This window comes from Scyliorhinus torazame, chromosome 9 (genome assembly GCF_047496885.1).
Source record: "Scyliorhinus torazame isolate Kashiwa2021f chromosome 9, sScyTor2.1, whole genome shotgun sequence".
NCBI classification, from domain to species: Eukaryota; Metazoa; Chordata; class Chondrichthyes; order Carcharhiniformes; family Scyliorhinidae; genus Scyliorhinus; species Scyliorhinus torazame.
Genome location: NC_092715.1, coordinates 133,564,290 through 133,592,092, shown reverse-complemented (window position 1 = coordinate 133,592,092; position 27,803 = coordinate 133,564,290). Strand labels below are relative to the sequence as shown.

General features: G+C 43.5%; 1 protein-coding gene across 5 annotated transcripts in view; it reads right to left on the bottom strand.

Annotated features, from left to right (window-relative positions):
• Positions 1-27,803, bottom strand: part of sncaip (synuclein, alpha interacting protein) — a 230,210-nt gene that overhangs the window by 141,863 nt on the left and 60,544 nt on the right. For 4 of the 5 annotated variants that reach the window (XM_072516529.1, XM_072516532.1, XM_072516531.1 and 1 more), the window contains exon 3: positions 6,014-6,099. The exons of the other annotated variant lie outside the window; for it this stretch is intronic. The gene's annotated coding sequence lies outside the window, so the exon portion shown is untranslated. The remainder of the gene's footprint in view (positions 1-6,013; positions 6,100-27,803) is intronic. 5 annotated transcript variants of the gene reach the window in all.

Sequence of the window (27,803 nt, the reverse complement as noted above, 5' to 3'; positions counted from 1 at the left end):
TCGAGTTTTGTCTTTCATTGCTAGAGGGATGGAGTTCAAGACTAGTGAGGTTATGTTGCAATTGTATAGGCTGTTGGTGAGGCCGCATCTGGAGTATTGAGTTCAGTTTTGGTCTCCTTTCCTGAGAAAGGACATATTGGCACTGGAGGGAGTACAGAGGAGATTCACTAGGTTGATCCCAGAGTTGAGGGGATTAGATTATGATGAGAGGTTGAGTAGACTGGGACGTACTCATTGGAGTTTAGAAGGATGCGGGGGGATCTTATTGAGACATATAAAATTATGAAGGGAATAGATAGGATAGATGCGGGCAGGTTTTTTCCACTGGTCGGGGAAAGCAGAACTAGGGGGCATAGCCTCAAAATAAGGGGAGGTAGATTTAGGACGGAGTGTAGGAGGAACTTCTTCACCCAAAGGGTTGTGCATCTCTGGAATTCCTTGCCCAGTGAAGCAGTTGAGGCTCCTTCTTTAAACGTTTTTAAGAAAAAGATAGATGCCTTTCTAAAGAATAAAGGGATTCGGGGATATGGTGTACGGGCCGGAGAGCGGAGCTGAGTCCACAAAGATCAGCCATGATCTCATTAAATGGCGGAGCAGGCTCGAGGGGCCAGATGCCTACTCCTGTTGCTAGTTCTTATGTTCTTATGAAGAATTCTCTCCAGTAATTTTCCTACCACTGACGTAAGGCTCACCGGCGTGTAGTTCCCTAGATTATCCTTGCTACCCTTCTTAAACAAAGGAACAACATTAGTTATTTTCCAGTCCTCCGGGACATCACCTGAAGACAGTGAGGATCCAAAGATTTCTGTCAAGGCCTCAGCAATTTCCTCTTGCCTCCTTCAGTATTCTGGGGTAGATCCCATCAGGCCCTGCGGACTTATCCACCTCAATATTTTTCAAGACGCCCAACACCTCGTCTTTTTGGATCTCAATGTGACCCAGGCTATCTACACAGCCTTCGCCAGACTCAACATCCACCAATTCTTTCTCTTTGGTGAATACTGATACAAAGTATTCATTTAGTACCTCGCCCATTTCCTCTGGCTCCACACATAGATTCCCTCCCCTGTCCTTCAGTCGGCCAACCCTTTCCCTGGCTACCCTCTTGCTTTTTATGTATGTGTAAAAAGCCGTGGGACTTTCCTTAACCCTATTTGCCAATGACTTTTCGTGACATCTTTTAGCTCTCCTGACTCCTTGCTTAAGTTCCTTCCTACTTTCCTTATATTCCACACAGGCTTCGTCTGTTTTCAACCTTCTAGCCATGACAAATGCCTCCTGTTTCTTTTTGACGAAGCCTACAATATCCCTCGTTATCCAAGGATCGCAAAATTTGCCATATTTATCCTTGTTCCTCACAGGAACATGCCGGACCTGAATTCCTTTCAACTGACATTTGAAAGCCTCCCACTTGTCAGATGTTGATTTATCCTCAAACATCAGCCCCCAATCTAGGTTCTTCAGTTCCCGCCTGATATTGTTATAATTAGCCTTCCCCCAATTTATCAAATTCTCTCAAGGACCACTCTTATCCTTGTCCACCAGCACTTTAAAACTTACTGAATTGTGGTCATTGTTACCGAAATGCTCCCCTGCTGAAACTTCTACCACCTGGCCGGGCTCATTCCCCAATACCAGGTCCAGTGCCGCCCCTTCCCTGGTTGGACTATCTACATATTGTTTTAAAAGGTCCTCCTGGATGCTCCTTACAAACTCTGCCCCTAGCACTAAGTGAGTTTCATTCAATATTGGGGAAGTTGAAGTCTCCCATCACAACAACCCTGCTGCTTTTACTCCTTTCTAAAATTTGTCTACCTATCTGCTCCTCTATCTCTCGCTGGCTTTTGGGTGGCCTGTAGTAAACCCCCAACATTGTGACTGCACCCTTCTTATTCCTGATTTCTACCCATATAGCCTTGCTGCCCTCTGAGGTGTCCTCCTGCAGTACAGCTGTGATATTCTCCCGAACCAGTAGCGAAACTCCTCCGCCCCTTTTACCTCCCCCTCTATCCCGCCTGAAACATCTAAATCCTGGAATGTTTAGCTGCCAATCCTGTCCTTCCCTCAACCAGGTCTCTGTAATGGCAACAACATCATAGTTCCAAGTACTAATCCAAGCTCTAAGTTCATCTGCCTTACCTATTATACTTCTTGCATTAAAACATATGCACTTCAGGCCACCAGTCCCGCTGTTTTCAGCAACATCTCCCTGTCTGCTCTTCCTTAACCCCATAGTGGCCCTATTTCCTAGTTCTCCCTCAATGTTTTCACCTTCTGACCTATTGCTCCGGTGCCCACCCCCCGCCATACTACTTTAAACCCTCCCGTGTGACACTAGCAAACCTCGCGGCCAGAATATTTATGCCCCTCCAGTTTAGATGCAACCCGTCCTTCTTATACCGGTCACACCTGCCCCGGAAGAGCTCCCTGTGTTCCAGATAACACAGGGAGAAAAAGGGGACATGAAATTGCTTTGGCAAATAATGCAAAGGAGAACCCAAAGAGCTTCTACAGATACATAAAGGGAAAAAGAGTAACTAGGGACAGAGTAGGGCCTCTTAAGGATCAACAAGGACATCTATGTGCAGAGCCACAAGAGTTGGGTGAGATCCTGAATTAATATTTCTCATCGGTATTCACGGTGGAGAAAGGCATGGATGTTAGGAAACTAAGGGAAATAAATAGTGATGTCTTGAGAAGTGTGCATATTACAGAGGAGGAGGTGCTGGAAGTCTTAAAGCGCATCAAGGTAGATAAATCCCCAGGACCTGATGAAATGTATCCCAGGATGTTGAGGGGGGCTAGGGAGGAAATTGCGGGTCCCCTAACCGAGATATTTGAATCATCGGCAGCCACAGGTGAGGTGCCTGAAGATTGGAGAGTGGCGAATGTTGTGCCCTTGTTTAAGGGCAGCAGGGAAAAGCCTGGGAACTACAGACCGGTGAGCCTAACGTCTGTAGTAGGTAAGTTGCTAGAAGGTATTCTGAGAGACAGGATCTACAAGCATTTAGAGAGGCAAGGACTGATTCGGGGTAGTCAGCATGGCTTTGTGCGTGGAAAATCATGTCTCACAAATTTGATTTGAGTTTTTTGGGGGGGTGACCAAGAAGGTAGATGAGGGCAGTGCAGTAGACATTGTCTACATGGTCTTTAGCAAAGCCTTTGACAAGGTACCGCATGGTAGGTTGTTGCAGAAGGTTAAAGCTCACGGGATCCGGGGTGAGGTTGCCAATTGGATTCAAAATTGGCTGGACGACAGAAGACAGAGGGTGGTTGTAGAGGGTTGTTTTTCAAACTGGAGGCCTGTGACCAGTGGTGTGCCTCAAGGATCGGTGCTGGGTCCACTGTTATTTGTGATTTATATTAATGATTTGGATGAGAATTTAGGAGGCATGGTTAGTAAGTTTGCAGATGACACCAAGACTGGTGGCACAGTGGATAGTGAAGAAGGTTATCTAGAATTGCAACGGGATCTTGATCAATTAGGCCAGTGGGCCGACGAATGGCAGATGGAGTTTAATTTAGATAAATGTGAGGTGATGCATTTTGGCAGATCGAATCAGGCCAGGACCTACTCAGTTAATGGTATGGCGTTGGGGAGAGTTATAGAACAAAGAGATCTAGGAGTACAGGTTCATAGCTCCTTGAAGGTGGAGTCGCAGGTGGACAGGGTGGTGAAGGCGGCATTCGGCATGCTTGGTTTCATTGGTCAGAACATTGAATACAGGAGTTGGGACGTCTTGTTGAAGTTGTACAAGACATTGGTATGGCCACACTTGGAATACTGTGTGCAGTTCTGGTCACCCTATTATAGAAAGGATATTATTAAACTAGAAAGAGTGCAGAAAAGATTTACTAGGATGTTGCCGGGACTTGATGGTTTGAGTTATAAGGAGAGGCTGGATAGACTGGGACTTTTTTCCCTGGAGCGTAGGAGGCTTAGGGGTGATCTTATAGAGGTCTATAAAATAATGAGGGGCATAGATAAGGTAGATAGTCAACATCTTTTCCCAAAGGTAGGGGAGTCTAAAACTAGAGGGCATAGGTTTAAGGTGAGAGGGGAGAGATTCAGAAGGGCCCAGAGTAGCAATTTCTTCACTCAGAGGGTAGTGAGTGTCTGGAATGTGCTGCCAGAGGTAGTAGTAGAGGCGGGTACAATTGTGTCTTTTAAAAAGCATTTAGATAGTTACATGGGTAAGATGGGTATAGAGGGTTATGGGCCAAGTGCGGGCAACTGGGACTAGCTTAACGGTAAAAACTGGGCGGCATGGACTGGTTGGGCCGAAGCGCCTGTTTCCATGCTGTAAACTTCTATGATCTATGATCTATAACTGAAACCCACCCTCCTACACCAGCTGTTTAGCCATGTGTTTAGCTGCTCTATCTTCCTACTTCTAGCCTCACTGGCACGTGACACAGGGTGTAATCCCGAGATTACAAGCCTTGAGGTCCAGTCTTTTAACTTCCTGCCTAGCTCCCGGAACTCCTGCTGCAGGACCTCATCCCATTCCTGCCTATGTTGTTAGTACCAATATGTACCACGACCTTTGCCTGTTTGCCCTACCCCTTCAGGATGCCCGCTACCCGTTCTGAGACATGCTGGACCCTGGCACCAGGGAGGCAACATACCATCCTGGAGTCTTGTTCACGTCCACAGAAGCACCTATCTGTGCCCCTGACTATAGAGTCGCCTATGACTATTGCTTTTCTGCGCTTTGACCCTCACTGCTGAACATCAGACCAGCCGTGGTACCACTGCTCTGACTGCTGCTGTTTTCCCCTGATAGGCTATTCCCCCCGACAGTATCCAAAGGGGTATACCTGTTCAAGAGTGGGACAACCACAGGGGATTCCTGCACTGACTGTCTGCCCCTTCTGGTGGTCACCCATTTCTCTGCCTGCACCTTAGGTGTGACCACATTTATATAACTGCTATCTATGACGCTTTCCGCCACCTGCATGCTCCTAAGTGCATTCAACTGCTGCTCCAACCGAACCATGCGGTCTGTGAGGAGCTCCAGTTGGGTGCACTTTCTGCAGATGAAGCCATCCGGGACGCTGGAAGCCTCCCGGACCTGCCACATCTCACAGTCAGAGCACTGCACCCCTCTAATTGACATTGCATTAATTAATTAGTAAATTAAATTTTAAAACTTTTTTTTAAAGTTACTGTTAATTATATATTTCCTAGCCCTAGATTTCTACTATAAATGTAAAAGCTAAATACAGTACTCTCCGATCTCTGGCTTAGATATCCCTCTAAATTATGATTAAGTAATTAATTAATTATGTTTAATTAGTTTAACAATGTTTAATTTTTAAATTTAGTGCAGATTCCCTATCAGCCAATCGGGTCACAGCTTTCCTGTGACGTCACTTTTCAGTCCCCCCCGTCCCCCGTCCCCCGCAGTTGGAACACTCAGAATAGCAGAATATCTATCACTTACCTGTTCCCAAGCTGCTCCCCGGCTCGCTCTCTCTCGAAAATGAAGGCCGCTGGAACATGGGGGTAAGACTTTATATCACCTACCTTCCCAGGGTGCTCCCTTGTTTTTTTTCTCTGCTTCCCGGAATGCACTCTGGATCTCTCCCTGCTGATTACCAGTTACAAAGCCAAACGAAGGAAACAGAACAAAAAGGGAAACCGCTCCTCCTCCCACTCCGCGCCGGATTACCACACTGCCCAAATTATCAAATTCCAATTCCCACTCTAGCTGTGTCTCACTCACTCAGGCTGTGTCTCCTTCACCTGCACAAAGCTCACTGAGTGTGCTTTCTGTCTGCCTTTTATACAGAACCCAGCTAAACAAGATGAGCCACACTATTTAAGCTTCAAACAGAAGAATACAATGTACACCCTTGTGCCACTAAACAGTCCTCAGGTGACTGACAGATGACTGCCTCTCAGCAATTAGGGTGGGGGCAGCTTCAGCCAATCAGACACTGAGCTAGACACTGACCTTTTAACTGAAAAATTGAAAAACAGTTTTGAAGATTTGAATTCACCACTTACCTCTTTAATTACCACACTGCCCAAATTACCAAGTTCCAATTCCCACTCTGGCTGTGTCTCACTCACTCAGGCTGCATCTCTTTCACCTGCGCAAAGCAGATATGCACAAATAGAAAAAGAATGCTTAGGACTTGTAACTGACATATCTAAGTTTCATGATTATGTATATGGTCCACCTAAATTCACAGTTGAAACTGACCATTGACCTCTCATAAATATCATTGATAAAAATCTCAATGATATGACCCCAAGATTACAGAAACGATATATGAAGTTAAGGAGATATGATTTCACTCTAATCTATACTCCTGGTAAAGATTTAGTAATTGCAGATACACTTTTGAGATCTGCTCACTTACAGTTATACAGCGAGACACTTCCTGCACCAGATCAGAAGCTGAAGCAGATACATGAAGAAACACAGAAGGATGTAACCTTGCGTAGAGTGATCAATCAATCATCTACAGCATGGGTGGCCAAAAGGACACTGTCCTCAATATAAAAGTATACAAGCTGAACTAACAATATTAGATGGCATACTTTTGAGAATTGATAAAATTGTCATTACAGAAAGTCTCAGGTCACGAATGCCAAGCAAACTTCATGAAGGACATCTCGGCATCGAGAAGTGCAAACAAAATGCCAGGCAAGCTGTGTATGGCCGGGTACAAACAAGGACATTACAGAAATAATTATGTTATGTTCAACATGTCAGAAACATTCACCACCTCAATGCAAAGAAACGTTACAACAACATGACATTACTAGTCATCATGGGTGAAAGTAGGTGTAGACTTATTTCATTCATTTGGAAAAGACTACATTCTTGCAATTGATTATTATTCCAATTTTCCGTAAGTAATGAGGCTACCTGTGATCAAAGCATGTAAAGAATTTTTTTGCGAGACATGGCATTCCGCAAACTGTTATGTTAGATAATGGTCCGTGCTTTGCGAGCTGGGAGTGGACAGAATTTTCGAAGACATACAGCTTCAATCATGATACTTTGAATCCTCATCTTCCACAATCAAATAGAAAAGTGGAAAAAAATTTATATATTGTGAAACAATTGTTGAGTAAAGTAAGAGATTCTCAATCGGATTTCTATTTGGCTTTATTATCCGTTGAATTCAGGATTATCTCCAGCACAAATGTTATACAATCGTGAAATTAGACAACATTGCCTACAATTCATGTTAATGATCGAGATCAACTAGGTTTTTTGAAGAAAATAAATCAGAAGTGTGAGAAACAACAATTTTACTATGGCAGACATGCAAAACCGCTAAAACCTCTAGTAGCAGAAGATGTTGTCAGAATCAGATGTCCTGATGGAGGATGGTTTGACATGGGTGTAGTTCTTAGACAAATCTCAACAAGATCCAATCTGATCAGCACGTCAGCCAGGTGGATTGATCAGAAGAAAGCATGATCTTTTAAAAGTTCAAGTTCCTCAACCAATCTTTCCAGATCTGAATGTACAAATACAACGATCTGTTGAACCAGAACAACAGGACATCAAGGTTTCTACCTCTCCAATCAAACTGAGAAGATCTACAAGACGCAGAAGAAAACCAATTTGTATGAATTTATGAACTTTTGACTGATTACTTCTTATTTACTGTACAATGCATAACAGAATACTGCATTTCTCATGAACAATTTTCTTTATAATCCGGAATAAGGTGGGTGAATGTGCGGCATGGGTTGGTACCTGGGACTTCGATGTTGCGGCCATTTCGGAGACATGGATAGAGCAGGGACAGGAATGGTTGTTGCAGGTGCCGAGGTTTAGATATTTCAGTAAGCTCAGGGAAGGTGGTAAAAGAGGGGGAGGGGTAGCATTGTTAGTCAAGGATAGTATTACGGTGGCAGAAAGGATGTTTGATGGGGACTTGTCTACTGAGGTAGTATGGGATGAGGTTAGAAACAGGAAATGAGAGGTCACCCTGTTAGGGGTTTTCTATAGGCCTCCGAAAAGTTCCAGAGATGTAGAGGAAAGGATTGCAAAGATGATTCTGGATAGGAGCGAAAGCAACAGGGTAGTTGTTATGGGGGACTTTAACTTTTCAAATATTGACTGGAAACGCGATAGTTCGAATACTTTAGATGGGTCCATTTTTGTCCAATGTGTGCAGGAGGGTTTCCTGACACAGTATGTAGATAGGCCAACGAGAGGCGAGGCCATATTAGATTTGGTACTGGGTAATGAACCAGGACAGGTGTTAAATTTGGAGGTAGGTGAGCACTTTGGTGATAGTGACCACAATTCGAATAAGTTTACTTTAGTGATGGAAAGGGATAGGTATATACCGCAGGGCAAGAGTTATATCTGGTGGAAAGGCAATTCTGATGCGATGAGGCAAGACTTAGGATGCATCGGATGGAGAGGAAAACTGCAGGGGATGGGCACAATGGAAATATGGAGCTTGTTCAAGGAAGAGCTACTGCGTGTCCTTGATAATTATGTACCTGTCAGGCAGGGAGGAAGTGGTCGAGCAAGGGAAACGTGGTTTAATAAAGCAGTCGAAACACTTGCCAAGAGGAAGAAGGAGGCTTACGTAAAGATGAGACATGAAGGTTCAGTTAGGGCGCTAAAGAGTTACAAGTTAGCTAGGAAGGATCTAAAGAGAGAGCTTAGAAGAGCCAGGAGAGGACACGAGAAGTCTTTGGCAGGTAGGATCAAGGATAGCCCTAAAGCTTTCTATAGATATGTCAGGAATAAACGAGTGACTAGGGTAAGAGTAGGGCCAGTTAAGGACAGTAGTGGGAAGGTGTGCTTGGAGTCCAAGGAGATAGGAGAGGTGCTAAATAAATAATTTTCGTCAGTATTCACACAGGAAAAAGACAATGTTGTTGAGGAGAATACTGAGATTCAGGCTACTCTAGAAGGGCTTGAGGTTCTTAAGGAGGAGGTGTTAGCAATTCTGGAAAGTGTGAAAATAGGTAAGTCCCCTGGGCCGGATGGGATTTATCCTAGGATTCTATGGGAAGCTAGGGAGGAGATTACGGAGTCTTTGGCTTTGATCTTTAAGTCATCTTTGTCTACAGGAATAGTGCCAGAAGGATAGCAAATGTTGTCCCCTTGTTCAAGAAGGGGAGTAGAGACAACCCAGGTAACTAAAGACCAGTGAGCCTTACTTCTGTTGTGGACAAACTCTTGGAAAGGTTTATAAGAGATAGGATGTATAATCATCTGGAAAGGAATAATTTGATTAGAGATAGTCAACACAGTATTGTGAAGGGTAGGTCGTGCCTCACAAACCTTATTGAGTTCTTTGAGAAGGTGGCCAAACAGGTGGATGAGGGTAAAGCAGTTGATGTGGCGTATATGGATTTCAATAAAGCGTTTGATAAGGTTCCCCACGGTCGGCTACTACAGAAAATACGGAGGCATGGGATTTAGGGTGATTTAGCAGTTTGGATCAGAACTTGGCTAGCTGGAAGAAGACAAAGGGTGGTGGTTGATGGGAAATGTTCAGACTGGAGTTCAGTTACTAGTGGTGTAACAAAGGACCTGTTCTGGGGCTACTGCTGTTTGTCATTTTTATAAATGACCTGGAGGAGGGCGTAGAAGGATGGGTGAGTAAATTTGCAGATGACACTAAAGTCGGTGGAGTTGTGGACAGTGCGGAAGGATGTTACAAGTTACAGAGGGACATAGATAAGCTGCAGCGCTGGACTGAGAGGTGGCAAATGGAGTTTAATGTAGAAAAGTGTGAGGTGATTCATTTTGGAAGGAATAACAGGAAGACAGAGTACTGGGCTAATGGTAAGATCCTTGGCAGTGTGGATGAGCAGAGAGATCTCGGTGTCCATGTACATAGATCCCTGAAAGTTGCCACTCAGGTTGAGAGGGTTGTTAAGAAGGAGTACGGGGTGTTAGCTTTTATTGGTAGAGGGATTGAGTTTCGGAGCCATGAGGTCATGTTGCAGCTGTACAAAACTCTGGTGCGGCCGCATTTGGAGTATTACGTGCAATTCTGGTTGCCGCATTATAGGAAGGATGTGGAAGCATTAGAAAGGGTGCAGAGGAGATTTACCAGAATGTTGCCTGGTATGGAGGGAAGATCTTATGAGGAAAGGCTGAGGGACTTGAGGCTGTTTTCGTTAGAGAAAAGAAGCTTAAGAGGTGACTTAATTGAGGCATACAAGATGATCAGAGGATTGGATAGGGTGGACAGTGAGAGCCTTTTTCCTCGGATGGTGATGTCTAGCACGAGGGGACATAGCTTTAAATTGAGGGGTAATAGATATAGGACAGAGGTCAGAGGTAGGTTCTTTACTCAGAGAACAGTAAGGGCGTGGAATGCCCTGCCTGCAACAGTAGTGGACTCGCCAATACGAAGGGCATTCAAATGGTCATTGGATAGACATATGGACGATAAGGGAATAGTGTAGATGGGCTTTCGAGTGGTTTCACAGGTCGGCGCAACATCGAGGGCCGAAGGGCCTGTACTGCGCTGTAATGTTCTATGTTCTAATAGAAAAGTAAACATAATGTAAATAGAAAATAGAATAGGACTGAGTTTAGGAGGAACTTCTTCACCCAAAGGGTTGTGAATCTATGGGATTCCTTGCCCAGTTAAGCATTTGAGGCTCCTTCATTAAATGTTTTTAAGATAAAGATAGATTGTTTTTTGAAGAATAAAAGGATTAAGGGTTTGGTGTTCGGGCCGGAAAGTGAAGCTGAGTCCACAAAAGATCAGCCATGATCTCAATGAATGGCAAAGCAGGCTCGAGGGGCCAGATGGCCTACTCCTGCTCCTAGTTCTTATGTTCTTATGTAACACAAAAAAAGGGTAATGTAGTGATCTCTGTATGTGTAAATACATGTTCAGTTAATGTAAAGTTAGTACAGACAGATGATCACAAGATGGCAACAGTAACAGGAGCTTTATAAGGACTTTCCCGCTCTTTTCTTTAGTTAGTGTGTGTGGTGAACAGCTTGAGTGAAAACATGATCAGATCAGAGTGTAGTGTATTATCATAATTGTTAGTTTAAAGGGCAGCACGGTGGCACAGTAGGTTAGCCCTGTTGCCTCACAGCACCGAGGTCCCAGGTTCGATCCCGGGTCACTGTCCGTGTGGAGTTTGCATGTTCTCCCCGTGTCTGCGTGGGTTTTGCCCCACAACCCAAAGATGTGCAGGCTAGGTGGATTGGCCATGCTAAATTGTTCCTTAATTGGAAAAAATGAATTGGGCACTCTAAATTTATTAAAACAAAATAATTGTTAGTTTAATCTTAACGTACTTATTTATTTTACTAGTCTAGTATTAAAGTGAAAGAACTCACAAGATTATTATATATTACTCAATAATTTGTCATCATCCGGTAGACTTTGACTATTTCTCATCAGAATTCAATGCAACTCGGCAAGACAAAAGAGTAATACTTATGTTACAATAAGGTAATATAACAAACTGGACTAGCTATATTAATATTGTGGCTACAAGAGCAGGTCAAAGGCTAGGAATCCTATGGTGAGTAACTCACCGCCTGACCTCCAAGGCACAAGTCAAGAGTGTAATGGAAAACATACCTGGATGAGTGAAGCTCCAACAACGCTCAGGAAGCTCAACACCATCCAGGACAAAGCAGCCCACTTGATTGCTGACCCTTACACAAACATTCAATCCCTTCACCACCAACGAACAGTGGCAGCAGTATGTACCATCTACAAGATGCACTGCAGGAACTCACCAAGGTACCTTAGGCAGCACCTTCCAAACCCACGACCACTACCAACTAGAAGGACACGAGCAGCAGATATCTGGGAACCCCACCACCTGGAGGCTTCCCTCCAAATCACTCACCACTTCGACTTAGAAATATATCGCCGTTCCTTCATTGTCACTGGGGCAAAGTCCTGGAACTCCCTCCCTCACAGCATTATGGGTGTACCTACACCTCTGCAGCAGTTCAAGAAGGCAACTCACCGCCACCTTCTGAAAGGCATCTAGGGATTGGCAACAAATGCTGGCCTAACCAGCGACTCCACATCCCGTAAATGAATTTTTAAAAATAGGAAGAGGATGGTATGAACAGTGCTGAACTCATTTTGGATGAGGGAAAGAGACAGGAAGCTCTATCATTATAACTGGTGTAAGGATAAGATGGCTTTAATAGGAATCTGTACCCTGTAGTTCGAAAGTTAACTCTCGCCCTTAACCAGGAGCATGCTTTTACTCAGAGAATATTTATCCTCTCAGTGGGAAATCCTGTTATTCAAAGTGCAAGGACAAAATCTTTCCTTTTAGAGAATCTAGGTCAGCTGCACTTAAAATCTATGTCATGTGAAGACCAAGAGCAGGATTTTCCACTCACATCAGGCACGACGCTGCCATCAGACTCAAATAGGGGTCGGAAGCCTGCACTTTGTGGGGGAACGGTCACTCATTTGGGATTTTCTCCAAATTTCTCTCAATTAAGCACTTCAGGCAAGTTCCTGAAGTTCAAGGGCAAACAGGATTCCTGCCAGCCCTAAAGCTGCAGCAGGATGCCTTTGTAGGTGACTACGGGGGAAGGCCTCAACTGCTTTCTGCGGAATAGGATTTCACCGACTTCCTCATCACCTCGGCTTAAAAAGGAGATCTCTGGGGCGAAATTCTCCCACAGCGGCGCGATGTCCGCCGAATGGCGCCAAAAACGGCGCCAATCAGACGGGCATCGCGCCGGCCCAAAGGTGCGGAATGCTCCGCATCTTTGGGGGCCGAGCCCCAACATTGAGGGGCTAGGCCGACGCCGGAGGGATTTCCGCCCCGCCAGATGGCGGAAACGGCTTTTGTTGCCCCGCCAGCTGGCGGAAATGGCGTTTGTTGCCCCGCCAGCTGGCGCAGAAATGCGGCGCATGCGCGGGAGCGTCAGCGGCCGCCGACAGTTTCCCGCGCATGCGCAGTGGGGAGAGTCTCTTCCGCCTCCGCCATGGTGGAGGCCGTGGCGGAGGCGGAAGGGAAAGAGTGCCCCCACGGCACAGGCCCGCCCACGGATCAGTGGGCCCCGATCGCGGGCCAGGCCACCGTGGGGGCACCCCGCGGGGTCAGATCGCCCCGCCCCCCCCCCAGGACCCCGGAGCCCGCCCACGCCGCCTGGTCCCGCCGGTAAATACCAGGTTTAATTTATGCCGGCGGGACAGGCAATTTCTGGGCGGGACTTCGGCCCATCCGGGCCGGAGAATTGAGCGGGGGGTCCCGCCAACCGGCGCGGCCCGATTCCCGCCCCCGCCCAATCTCCGGTACCGGTGGGGGGTTGGAGAATGACGACCCTTATTTTTAGCAGTGGTAACGTCACTCGACTAGTAGAGACCCCGGCTTATGCTCTGGGGACACAGCTTTAAATCCCACCATGGCAGTTGATGGAATTTAAATTCAATTAATAAATCTGGAATTAAAAGCAAGTCTCAGAAACGTTGACTGTGAAATCATTGATTGTCATAAAAACTCGTCAGGTCCTCCAATGTCCTTTATGGAAGGAAATCTGCCATGAGCAACAAATACTGGGCTTGCCAGTGGCACCCACATGCCATGAAATTATTTTTCTTTAAAAAAGCATTGCAGCCAGCCATTCAAAATTCCACACCCTCCTGCCCCTATGACCAGCCCATCGGGGCCAAAATATTCAGCATCAGGAAAGTGTCTTTAAAGTGAAGCCTAATGAAAAAAAAAGGTCTACAAGTTAAGGAAACTGAGGGAGGAGTGAAGTTCTAACAAAAAATGCCAGGTTTGCTCTGAAACAGCAGTGGAAAGCCACAAAGCAACAGCTAGAAAGACGAGCTGAAATGGGATCAGGATCAGAGGACAGGGATACCAGCTATGCATCTTGAGAAGGCGGGATGAACGTAGGAAAAATCACCAAAGGGATGCAGCTTTTGAAACAAATCTCTGACAAGAAACCGTCAGTGTTCAGTTCATCATCAGCTACCATTACAAGGAAATGTAACAGACAAGTATAACAATTAGCTATTGACATTGTAACATTGGAAATTCCACAGGAAGCATTTTAATAGCTGTTGGCGATGGAATTGGTGACTCACAAGAATTTTTTTTAAAGAAAATGTTCTGTATATTTAAATACTTAAAAATGATCTATCTGAATTTCACATGTGGCTTTAAACACGGTATCCCAGTGGTTAGCATTGTTGCTTCACAGCGCCAGGGACCATGGTTCGATTCCTGGCTTGGGTCACTGTCTGTGCGGAGTCTGCTTGTTCTCACCATGTCTGCGTGGGCTTCCTCCGGGTGCTCCGGTTTCCTCCCTGAAGTCCGGAAAGACGTGCTTATTAGGTGAATTGGACATTCTGAATTGTCCGTCAGCGTACCCGAACAGGGGATTTTTACAGTAACTACATTGCAGTGTTAATGTAAGCCTACTTGTGACACTAATAAAGATTATTATTATAACAGAACTAAATTATAGTAGAAAGTAGATTTTTGCAGCACAAAACTTTTACCGATTACAGATTAAAATTTGCATTGATAAAATGCCAAAGTGCTTTACAGCCAATTAAGCACTTTTATTTGAAGTGTCGGCACTGTTATAATATGGGAAACGCAGCAAACAATTTATGCACAGCAAGCTCCCATAAACATCAATGTGATAATGACTACAATCTGTTTAATGATGTTGACTGGGGGATAAACACCCAGATAACTCACTTGTTCTTCTTTGAACTAGTGCCATGGGATCCTTTATGCCTACCTGAGGGTGCAGACAGTTCCTCGGTTTATCATCTCATCTAAAAGGCAGCACCTTTCAGTACTGGAATTTTGGCCTTGATTTCTGTGCTGAAGGCCTGGAGTGGAACTTGAACGCACAACCTCGGATTCACAGGTGAGAGTGCTAGAAACTGAGCCAAAGCTGACATCTAATAGTATCCTGATCATAATTGTGATAACCTTTTATGTTCAAACGACATTCATGGGATTAACTTCATAAAATATATAGGACGCGAACCAATGGCCACGCTGTGCTGGAAAAGCAGCTCGCCGCAACGCAATGAAAGCCCTCACACATTACCTCATGTGGGGGGCCTTGACCCCCTCACCTACTCTTCCCCTACCAACATGGGGACTCTTTTCTGTAGACACCTAGCAGTTCCAGCCAGCAGAGGTTTGAACAATGTTTTCCAGAGCAATGCACAAATACTAATTCCAATGGGACAGGGCTTTTCACACTGTTGATGGAAGTTATGGCCCATTTGTACATGTCTTATCTTAGCAAACCATTTGCCCAAAATTTTGCTGTGGATATGATGATGGAACTGTCAAAATTCACTTGTTACTCCATTGACACTTCGGGAGTTTGCACATGCATAGTAGTCCAGAAAAATGTACACTCCTCCAAAGGATGTACAGTAGTGGTTCCCAGACATTGCAAACTCTCTTGCAATTGTGAATTAATAACTTACACTCTAACACTGATAAAAACCTGGAAAAAAGTTGCAACTTGTTGAATGAGGTACAGCTGGGGTTTTTAACTACTTATTAATTTTATAATTAGTACTAAGCAGACTTAGTGGCGCTGAATAGCTAACTTTTTAAACTTATGGAATGTCACATTTATCCACAATGATAAAAAGTCCACATTTTAAAAAAATTCTTAAAAGTCTGTTTTTCTTTTTTAGCCGCTATCTTAATACCATTATTTCACAAGTTAAATTTTAATTTAAAAGTGAACTTCTTTTAAGTGCTGCATTGGAATACTTTAGTCTGAATGGGTACCGAATACAAAAGTGAAATATTGTCTGAATATCTGAAATAAAACCAGAAAGTGCTGGAATAACTCAGTTTGTCTGGCAGCATCTTTGGAGAGTGACATGTGAGAGTACCTTTTAGAAATGGGTGTTTATGAAATGTACCTTTAAGAAATGGGTGTTTATAATTGGGTGTGTATAGAAATATCCACAGTGGGTGTACCTTTAAGAAATGGGTGTTTATTACTGCAGTGATGTCGAGAGTGGGTGGAGCTGGGCTGTCTGTCAGCTTTTTACTTTCGTTTTAGGCTGTTTGCTGCAGGCTGAGTTTTTAGTTTCGTTTTCAGAGCTGGATAGCTGCAGTCACAGCCAGAAGGTGTATGAGTCTCTCTCTGTTATCTAAAAACTGTAAATCGATCATTTGGTGATTTAAAACTAATAACTGCTCTCAGTAGTGACTTTAACCTGATGTGCTTCTGTTAAAAGTTGTTTTTTAAGTCTCATGGATGTTAAAAGGACAGCTTAAGGATTACGTAGTGTTGTATTCTTTGGGGGTTGTATTTGAATTAATGGCTGCTAAGATGTTCACTGTATGTTTCAAAAAGGTTAACTTGAGTTCATAGAATGAACATTGTTTTGCTTTAAAAAATACTTTCTCATTCTGCTGTACCACACCTGTAGAGTGGGCTGTGTGCTCCCCATACCACAATCTATTAAAAGTTGTGGGTCAGGTGAACTCCATGATACACTTTGGGGTTCTCTCAACCCGAGCCCATAACAAATTGGGGGCTGGTCCGGGATAAAAGTCTATCTATTGGATTGGCTAAGTGAACTTAAAGACAGTGAGGGGTGAGCATATTGTGGTTGCTTTTCAGGTGTGGTATTCTAGTTTAAGTAGGGAGTGAGTTGTGGACAATGGCTCTTTCAGAGGCTCTGAAGTTTTTGGGGGTGGAGAAGGTCACACGCAGTACCTTACGGACGGAGATTAAAAGAAGACTGTTAGATTTGGCAAAAACATTGCAGTTAACATTACCTGACAAAATGCGAAAAGATGAGATAATTATGGCAGTGGCAAAGCATTTAAGGTTGCTTGAGATACAGTTCGACTCATTGGAAATGGCAAAAATTCAGTTACAAATTAAACAAATGGAACATGAGGAAGAATTAAAGCAGCTTGAATATGAAAGAGAGAGAGAGAGAGGAAAAAGAAAGAGAAAGGGTGATACAAATCAGGGAAAAAGATAAAGAGAGTGTGAACATCACAAAATGGCCATGAAACATGTCAGTCAGTTAAAATTGGCAGGCGTAAAGGGAAATGTACAGTTTCATGACAATGATGAGGATAGTGAGGAAGAGCGTCATAGTCGAAGGCTTGGTGGGGATCTTTTTTTTTTCATAGAATTTACAGAGCAGAAGGAGGCCACCTGGCCCATCGAGTCTGCACCGGCTCCTGGAAAGAGTACCCTACCCAAGGTCAACACCTCCACCCTATCCCCACAACCCAGTAACCCCACCCAACACTAAGGGCAATTTTGGACACTAAGGGCAATTTATCACAGCCAATCCACCTAACCTGCACATCTTTGGACTGTGGGAGGAAACCGGAGCACCCGGAGGAAACCCACGCACACACGGGGAGGATGTGCAGACTCCGCACAGACAGTGACCCAAGCCGGAATCGAACCTGGGACCCTGGAGCTGTGAAGCAATTGTGCTATTCACAATGCTACCGTGCTGCCCATCTATTTAAATATGTCCAAGCATTGCCAAGGTTTGATGAGAAGGAGGTAGACGCCTTTTTCATTTCATTTGAGAAGGTAGCTAAACAAATGAAATGGCCACAGGACATGTGGGTATTTCTGATTCAAGCAAAGCTGGTGGGTAGGGCTAGTGAAATGTTTGCATCACTACCGGAGGAAGTATCTGGGACGTATGAGTAGGTGAAAAAATCCATCTTTGGTGCATATGAACTAGTGGCTGAAGCCTACAGACAAAGGTTTAGAAATTTAAGGAAAGACATTGGTCAAACATACATGGAGTTTGAAAGGATCAGAGTAATTTTGATAGGTGGATAAGGGCTTTGAAAATAGACCAAACCTATGAAGCTCTCAGAGAAATTATACTTTTGGAGGAGTTTAAAAGTTCAATTCCTGATGTAGTGAGAACTCATGTGGAAGAGCAGAGGGTAAAAACTGCGAGATTAGCAGCAGAAATGGCAGATGATTATGAATTAGTTCATAAATCAAAGTTTGGTTTCCAACATCAGTTTTAGCCGATGAGGGATAGAAACTGGGGATATGAGAAATACTCAAGTGGTAACGGTAAAGGTGATCTGATGGAAGATAATGAGAGTGTACCTCAGACTGAAAAAGAAAACCAGGACGGTGGAAAAGAAATGAAAAGTTTCAAATGTTTTCACTGTAATAAACTAGGCCATGTAAAGTCACAGTGTTGGTGGTTGAAGAAAAGCACAGGGAAGGCTGATGTGCTAAAACAGGATAAGACAGTGGGGTTTGTTAAAGTGGTAAAGGAAAGCCCAAGTGAAGCGAAGGAGCTGCAAAAGATTGTACAGCCTGATCAAGAGGTGATTGATAAGAAGGTGCCAGATCTCTTTAAAGTATTTGCTTATGTGGGTAAAGTTTACTCATGTGTATCAGGTGGAGCAGGTAAAGAAATCACAATTTTAAGAGATACGGGAGCTAGTCAATCTATAATGGTAAGAGATGAGGAGTTATTTAGTTTGGGAAGAATGTCGCCAGAAAAGGTAGTAATATGTGGAATTCAGGGTGAGAGGATTAATGTTCCATTATATAAGGTAAGGTTGGAAAGTCCAGTGAAGAGTTGTGAAGTGGTAGTAGGAGTAACAGAGAAATTATCTTGTCCAGGAATACAGTTTACCTTGGGTAATGATATAGCTGGATCGCAGGTGGGAGTGATGCCTACTGTGGTTGATAAGCCAGTGAAAAATCAGACAACTGAAGTGTTGAAGGACGAATATCCTGGGATTTTTCCAGATTGTGTAGTAACAAGGTTGCAAAGTCATAGGTTAAGACAAGAGGAGAAATCAAAGAGTGAAGATGAAGTGGAAGTTCAATTATCAGAAACGATTTTTGATCAGGTGGTTGAAAAAGAACAAGAACAGGTGGAGGATGAGGCAGATATTTTTAGCTCAGGAAAATTGGCAAAGTTACAACAGAAAGATGTAGAAATAAAATGGATGTACCAGAAAGCATACACGGAAGAGGAATCTGCGTATATACCAGTGTTATCACCATAAAAGTGATGTCTTGATGAGAAAATGGAGACCTTTACATATGCAGGCGGATGAAAAGTGGGCAGAAGTTCATCAAGTAGTATTACCGGTAGGGTTTCGAAAGGAGGTGTTGCGAGTTGCACATGAGGTACCAGTGGGAGGTCATTTGGGAATAAGAAAAACTCAAGCTAAAATCAAAAACATGTTTATTGGCCTGGACTACATAAAGATGTAGTTAAATTTTGTCAATCATGTCACACGTCAAGTGATAGGGAAACCTCAAACAGTGAAAAAACCAGCACACTTAATACCCATTCCAGCATTTGAGGAACCTTTTACAAGGGTCCTAATTGATTGCGTAGGACCGCTTCCTAAAACGAAAAGTGGGAATCAATATCTTTTGACTATAATGGATGTGTCTACTAGGTTTCCAGAGGCCATTCCAGTACGTAATATTACAGCTAGAAAGATTGTGGGGGAGTTACTTAAAATCTTTACTAGATATGGACTACCCACAGAAATACAATCGGATCAAGGATCAAATTTTACCTCAAGGTTATTCAAAGACGTTTATGGATAGCTGAGGAATAAAACAATTGAAATCAACTGTGTACCATCCAGAATCGCAGGTAGCGTTAGAAAGATGGCATCAGACATTAAAGACAATGTTAAGGGCTTATTGTAAAGATTATCCAGAGGATTGGGATAAAGAAATTCCATTCGTACTGTTTGCAATTAGGGATGCCCCTAATGAGTCAACCAACTTCAGTCCTTTTGAACTAATTTTTGGTCATGAGGTAAGAGGACCACTTAAATTGATTAAGGAAAAATTGGTGAGTGAGAAATCGGAAATTACATTATTGGATTACGTGTCACATTTTAGGGAACGATTAAATAGGGCAGGTGAATTGGCTAGACAACATTTGAACATTGCACAAAATGTGATGAAACGGGTCGCGGACATGAAATCCAAAGTTTGTAGTTTTGCCAGTGGGGATAAAGTTTGAGTGTTGTTCCCAGTGGTAGGTGAGCCTTTAAAAGCTAGGTTTTGTGGACCTTATCAGATTGAAAGGAACTTATGTGAGGTGAATTATGTGGTAAAACACCAGATTGAAGGAAGACTCACCGAGTATGTCATGTGAATATGCTTAAAAGGTACTTTGAAAGGGAAGGAGAGAAAAAGGAGGAGGTTTTAATGATTCTAACTCAAATCCAGATGACTGTGAATTTGACATACCTCAAATTAAATTGGAAAATGAGGATGTTCTTAAAAATTGGGATAAATTGTTGAGTTACCTTCCAGAGGAAAAACAAACTGACCTGAAAGAGTTATTGATATCACATGGGCAAGTTTTTGGTGATAAATTGGGAAGTACTAAAATGGCTATACATGATGTAGATGTGGGAAATGCTGTTCCAATCAAACAACATCCATATAGACTTAACCCTTTAAAATTGGCACAGGTTAACAAAGAGATTGAAAATATGCTTAAAAATGGCATAATTGAAGTGGGTTGCAGCCAATGGAGCTCACCCATAGTGATGGTACCAAAACCGGATGGTACCCCACAGTTGTGTGTGGACTATAGAAAGGTTAATGCAGTTACAAGAACGGACTCTTATCCTATCCCACGTTTGGAGGATTGCATTGAGAAAGTGCGACAATCAGCTTTTATTTCCAAATTGGATTCACTTAAAGGTTACTGGCAGGTACCTTTATCCGAAAGGGCGAAGGAGGTTTCAGCTTTGGTGACTCCAGATGGTATATACCAATTCAAAGTTATTTGGCATGAAAAACGCCCCAGCCACATTTCAACGGTTGACTAACAAAGTCGTTTCAGGATTACCCAATTGTGCGGTATACATCGACGATCTGGTAATTTTCAACCAGACATGGACAGAACATTTAAAACATCTGATGGAGTTATTCAATTGACTTCAGGAGGCGGGTTTGGTCATAAACCTAGCCAAAAGTGAATTTGGAAACGCCCAAGTCACTTTCCTTGAGGAGTTTCCGATACCCTTGAGACAAAGGGAAATAATGCAATTTCTTGGCAAGAGTGGATTTGATCAAACATTTGTGCAAAGGTTTTGCAGCATGATTGTGCCACTGATGGACTTGCTGAAGAAACGTCGATAATTTCAGTGGACAGCGGAGTTTCAACAGGCATTTGACTGCCTGAAAGCTATGATAACCAATGCTCCTGTGTTGGAGAATTACAAGGGACTCTGTGATCAGCTTGAATTAAAGTATCTGACTTTAAAGAGAAATGCCGAGGCGTAGAGAAATGGATGGATCATGCAGAGACCTTCTTGTTCAAAGAGACTGTCAATCAAGGGGATTCCAGTTGGAGGAAGAGGAAAAAAAAAAGGACTATATTGTTGTACCTGTTTGCGTGTGTTGTTTTTTTTTTTAAACGAAAAAGTATATTTACTGTGTGCATTTCTTAAAGGATAGTAAAAGGTGAAAAATGAAACCATCTTGAAGTTGAGGAGGTTTTTTTTTCTTGGGTGGAGGTGTCATGTGAGAGTACCTTTAAGAAATGGGTGTTTAAGAAATGTACCTTTAAGAAATGGGTGTTTATAAATGGGTGTGTAGATAAATATCTGTAGTGGGTGTACCTTTAAGAAATGGGTGTTAATTACTGCAGTGATGTCAGAGAGTGGGTGGAGCTGGGCTGTCTGTCAGCTTTTTACTTTTGTTTTAGGCTGTTTCCTGCAGGGTGAGTTTTTAGTTTTGTTTTCAGAGCTGGATACCTGCAGTCACAGCCAGAAGGTATATGAGTCTCTCTCTGTAATCTAAAAACTGTAAATCGATCCTTTGGTGATTTAAAACTAATAGGCCAGCACGGTAGCATTGTGGGTAGCACAATTGCTTCACAGCTCCAGGGTCCCAGGTTTGATTCTGGCTTGGGTCACTGTCTGTGTGGAGTCTGCACATCCTCCCCGTGTGTGCGTGGGTTTCCTCCAGGTGCTCCGGTTTCCTCCCACAGTCCAAAGATGTGCAGGTTAGGTGGATTGGCCATGATAAATTGCCTTTAGTGTCCAAAATTGCCCTTAGTGTTGGGCGGGGTTACTGGGTTATGGGGATAGGGTGGAGGTGTTGACCTTTGGTAGGGTGCTCTTTCCAAGAGCCGGTGCAGACTCGATGGGCCGAATGGCCTCCTTCTGCACTGTAAATTCTATGATATCTATGAACTGCTCTCAGTAGTGACTTTAACCTGATGTGCTTCTGTTAAAAGTTGTTTTTTTAAGTCTTATGGCTGTTACAAGGACAGCTTAAGGATTACGTAGTGTTGTATTCTTTGGGGGTTGTACTTGAATTAATGGTTGCTAAGATGTTCACTGTATGTTTTAAAAAGGTTAACTTGAGTTCATAGAATAAACATTGTTTTGATTTTAAAAATACTTCTCCATTTCTGCTGTACCACACCTGTAGAGTGGGCCGTGTGCTCCCCACACCACAATCTATTAAAAGTAGTGGTCAGGTGAACTCCATGATACACTTTGGGGTTCTCTAAACCCTGGCCCATAACAAGAGAGAAACAGAGTTTATGTTTCAAGTCTAATCTGATTCTTCTTTGGAACTGGTACCGGTACCTGCTTGCTGACATAACACTACGGCACACCAAGACACCTCCTTGCTTCAGCACCAGACTTAAAACTGCTGTGGTGAAAGGGGAAATTCCCATGACAGAGATAACTAGATCTTTTTGAGCAGATTTCTTCCAACTCAGAGGTGAATGGTATGTTCCTTGTATTGTTCTCCAGATAGCCAAAGTCGTAATGTTTACAAAGAACATAAAGGTATATGTTTAAATCAAAGCTAGTTTATTTTACACTACTGGTTGCACGTTATGAATTTCCACTACTTGAAATGGTTTGCACACTCTACTGAGTAACAGCTAACAAAATAATAGTATTGAATCTATGTTACAGTAATTAATTATCTCTCTTTAATATAACCTACTCTAACTCAACCTCGCACTATCCTTCTTCCTCACTGTCCTTCTTCATCAACATCTCCCAGAATGCTCAGAGACGCAGCCTTTTATAAGACTATAAGACCTTTTATCAGTGGTGCCATCTAGTGGTTATATACATGAACATCATCTTGTTAATCCTTTACTCTCCTTAGATTATATATATCATTACAGCAAGTTGTCTTGCTTCACTGTTGACTGTAAATCCAGCTTATGTTTCATTTATATTTTTGGCATCTGCAGAGAACTCGGTTCACAGTAAATTTATACTGCGCTCTGTAAGAGAATTATCTTTGCAGAAGGTTGTTTTAGTGGAGTTTTCAATGTCAAAAATGGGGTTTAATTCAACCAACAAGACAAGCAACCTGAAATAGCATGTTTATATTAGCTTGCTTTGAAATAGCCTATTCTAATGTTCAAGGAGCATAGTGCTACTTTCAATCTTCTAAAAGTTAAGTTTATGTGGGAAATGAATTTACAATTTTAGGAGTGTTAACAAGGATACATACAGGAAATCTAAGATAAGGAATATCTAACCAAGCTAAGATATAATTTAAGAAGTAAAGCATCTGTAACTCTCACATTAATTTGGAATGTCAATCTAGTGAACAGCTATTTTAAAGAAAATTGATGATAGCATATAAAGAATAATGTCAACGGTATATTTTTTATCCATTTCCCTATGAGCTATTCTGGTGAATGTCTCCTTGAGCTACTGCTGTCCTTGTAGTGATACTGCCAGGGATTCGTGCTGGGACCACTGTTGTTTGTGATATACATAAATGATCTGGAGGAAGGTATAGGTGGTCTGATTAGCAAGTTTGCAGATGACACTAAGATTGGTGGAGTGGCAGATAGTGAAGGGAACTGTCAGAGAATACAGCAGAATATAGATAGATTGGAGAGTTGGGCGGATAAATGGCAGTTGGAGTTCAATCCGGGCAAATGCGAGGTGATGCATTTTGGAAGATCCAATTCAAGAGCGAACTATACGGTAAATGAAAAAGCCCTGGGGAAAATTGATGTGCGGAGAGATCTGGGTGTTCAGGTCCATTTTACCCTGTAGGTGGCTGCGCAGGTCGATAGAGTGGTTAAGAAGGCGTACGGCATGCTTTCCTTCATCGGAAGGGGTATTGAGTTGTCAGGTCATATTGCAGTTGTATAAGACTTTGGTTCGGCCACATTTGGAATACTGCATACAGTTCTGGTCGCCATCTTACGAAAAGGATGTGGATGCTTTGGAGAGGGTGTAGAGGAGGTTCACCAGGATGTTGCCTGGTATGGAGGGCGCTAGCTATGAAGAGAGGTTGAGTACATTAGGATTCTTTTCATTAGAAAAATGGAGGTTGAGGGGGGACCTCATTGAGGTCTACAAAATCATGAGAGGTATAGACAGGGTGGATAGCAAGAAGCTTTTTCCCCAGAGTGGGGGACTCAATTACTAGGGGTCACGAGTTCAAGGTGAGAGGGGAAAAGTTTAAGGGAGATATACGTGGAAAGTTCTTTACGCAGAGGGTGGTGGGTGCCTGGAACGCATTGCCAGCGGAGGTGGTAGGGGCGGGCACGATAGAGTCATTTAAGATGTATCTAAACAGATACATACATGAATGGGCAGGGAGCAGAGGGATACAGATCCTTAGAAAATAGGCGACAGTTTTAGATAGAGGATCTGGATCGGCGCAAGCTTGGAGGACCGAAGGACCTGTTCCCGTGCTGTAATTAGTCTTTGTTCTTTGTTCTGCCTCAATGATACTTGGGTATGAAATTTCAGGATTTTGACTAGTTATCTTGAACGATTGGCAGTATATCCAAATCAAGATAGTGGAAGGAAACTTGGTGAAATCATACAAACCATGTCAGTCTCAAGTTTCATCTCTGGGCACCACGGTGGCCTAGTGGTTAGCACAGCTGCCTCACGGCGCTGACGACCCAGGTTCGTTCCCGGCCCGGCTCTGGGTCACTGTCCGTGTGGAGTTTGCACATTCTCCCCCTGTCTGCGTGGGTTTCACCCCCACAACCCAAAGATGTGCAGGATAGGCGGATTGGCCACGCTAAATTGCCCCTTAATTGGAAAAAATTATTGGGTACTCTAAATCTTTTTTTTTAAAGTTTCATCTCTGAACAGTGGCACAGTGCTTAGCACTGCTGCCTCACATTTTCAGGAACATAGGTTCAATTCCAGCCGAGGGTCACTGTGTGTGGAGTTTGTAACTTCTCCCTGTGTCTGCATGGGTTTCCTCCGGGTGCTCTGGTTTCCTCCACAGTCCAAAAATGTGCAGCTTAGGTGGATTGGCGATGCTAAAATTGAACCTTAGTCTCCAAAAAAGATGTGTAGGTTAGGTTAGGGGGTTATTGGGAGAGGGCGGAGATTGAGCTTGGATGGAGTACTCTTTCAGAGTGTAGGTGCAGACTCGATGGGTCGAATGGCTTCCTTCTGCACTATAGAGATTCCATGATTCTATGATGATAATTCTCTGGTTTCTGCCAAGTTCGTTGACATTTGCAGGAATTGGCAGGATTACGATTCAATAGTCACTACTGAAAGTCCATGCATGTGGAAATTAGTAGAGAACAGATTCACGCTTGGTTGCAGTGCCCCATCCACAGCAAAAGCTTACTGAAATGGTACACGCTCACACATAACTAATATCAATGTGACCAGCGAAAGATTAGTCCTTATATCAGCAAAGTACAAAATTGAAATGGTAAGGGAAAGGATAAAAGAGATAGGTTAAAATTATTAGAAATGAGAAACCAAAAATGCAAGCTTATCCAACAAAAATGTCGCTATTCAAAGGAAGAATGCACTTGTTCGATTTGTTTTAGCAATTTGCTGTTTCATGCTGAAAGTAGGTAAGTGATGGACCTGAAGAAATCAATTAGGAGAGCAAAGAGGGGATGTGAGAAATCTCTGGCTGATAAAAGTAGGGAAACACCCGATATATTCTATATGTATATCAATGGGAACAGGACAACCAGGGAAAGGGTATGGCTCTTTAAGGACCAAGGGGGAAATCTGTAAGTGGAGCCAGAGGTCATTGGTAGGGTGTTGAACAAATATTTCACACCTGTCTTCACCCAAGAGAATGAAGAATTAGTTGTGGAACTCGGGAGGGAGATTGTGAGGTTCTTGAGCAAATTGTCATAGGGAGTCATGGTAGTATTGTGGATAGCACAATTGCTCACAGCTCCAGGGTCCCAGGTTCGATTCCGGCTTGGGTCACTGTCTGTGCAGAGTCTGCACCTCCTCCCTGTGTGTGCGTGGGTTTCCTCCGGGTGCTCCGGTTTCCTCCCACAGTCCAAAGATGTGCAGGTTAGGTGGATCGGCCATGATAAATTGCCCTTAGTGTCCAAAATTGCCCTTAGTGTTGGGTGGGGTTACTGGATTATGGGGATAGGGTGGAGGTGTTGACCTTGGGTAGGGTGCTCTTTCCAAGAGCCGGTGCAGACTCGATGGGCTGAATGGCCTCCTTCTGCACTGTAAATTGTATGAGTGACAAGGTATTGGAGGTATTGGCAGGCTTAAATGTAGAAAAATCTCCAGGTCCGGACGAACTGTGTCCCAGACTGCTGTGGGAGATGAGGGAGTAGATTGCTGGGGCTCTGACCCAAATTTTTAATTCCTCTCTAGCCATGGGGGAGGTGCCAGAGCACTGGAGAACAGCTAATGTGGTCCCACTATTTAAGAAAGGTTGTTGAGACAAGCCAGGGAACTACAGAGCAGTGAGTTTCACATCAGTGGTTGGGCAACTACTGGAGAAGATTCTGAAGGAAAGAATCTATCTCCACTTGGTGAGGCAAGATTTGGTCAGGGATAGTCAGCATGGCTTTGTCAGAGGGAGGTCATGCCTAACAAATTTGATTGAATTTTTTGAGCATGCAACCAAGTGCATAGATGAGGGTGGTGCAGTTGATGTAGTTTACATGCAATTTAAGCAAAGCCTTTGACAAGGTCCCAGATGGGAAACTTAGTAAGAAGGCGAATGCACATGGGATACAGGGTAATTTGATAAGGTGGATTCACAATTTATCTGAGCGGTAGGAGCCAGAGGGTGATGATAGATGGCTGCTTTAGTGTTTGGAAGCCAGTGACCAGTGGCGTATCACAGGGATCCGTGCTGGGCCCCCTATTGTATGCAATTTATATAAATGACATAGATGACTATGTGAGGGGTAGGATCAGTAAGTTTGCGGATGACACAAAGATTGGCCTGGTGGTGAAAACGGAGGTTGAATGTCTTGGGTTACAAGAAGATATCGAAGGGATGGTCAAATGGGCGGATAAGTTGGGGTGATGCACTTTGGAAGGAGTAATTTAACAAGGAAGAATACTATGAAAGGTCTGATACTTGTAAGTTACGAGGAACAAGGGACCTTGGCATGTTTGTCCATAGATCTCTGAAGGCAGAGGGCAGGTTAATAGGGTGGTGAAAAAAGCATATGTGACACTCACTTTTATCAATCGGGGCATAGATTACAAAAGCAGGGAGGTCATGATAGAGCTGTTTAGAACTTTGGTGAGGCCACAGCTGGAGTAATGTGTGCAATTCTGGTCGCTACATTATAGGAAGGAAGTAATTGCACTGGAGGGGTGCAGTGAAGATTCACCAGAATGTTGCCCGGGATGGAACATCTAAGTTATAAAGAGGTTGGATAGGCTTTGGTTGTTTTCTCTGGAGCAGGGAAGACTGAGGGGTGACCTGATTGAGCTTTAAAAGATTATGAGGGGCATGGACAGGGTGGATAGGGAGCAGTTGTTCCCCTTAGCTGAAGGGTCAGTTACAAGGGGACACAAGTTCAAAGTGAGGGGTGAGAGGTTCAGAGGGGATTTGAGGAAAAACGTTTTTACCCAGAGAGTGGTG